We start from the raw sequence: 281 nt of genomic DNA on the forward strand, positions 1-281 counted from the left end.
ATGTAGTAGAATTAAGCAGTGTTGATGATGGATGCGATGTAGGGGTTTAAAGTCTGCTTAGAGTCTAACAGGACAAGATTGCAAATTGACTGGTTTACCCCAAGCATGTGGTCATATTGAATGCTACTTCTAGCCTCATGTAATGATAAAGTATACCAAGACATAAGTAAAATACTGCACTTGCTGGAAAGTTACATTATTGTTTATAATGGCAACTGCTAATGCTTCAGTAGATGACAATTTCAACTCATTTAGTGGTGTAAGATTAAACCAACTGCATA

The sequence above is a fragment of the Heptranchias perlo genome, chromosome 12 (genome assembly GCF_035084215.1).
Source record: "Heptranchias perlo isolate sHepPer1 chromosome 12, sHepPer1.hap1, whole genome shotgun sequence".
NCBI lineage: Eukaryota > Metazoa > Chordata > Chondrichthyes > Hexanchiformes > Hexanchidae > Heptranchias > Heptranchias perlo.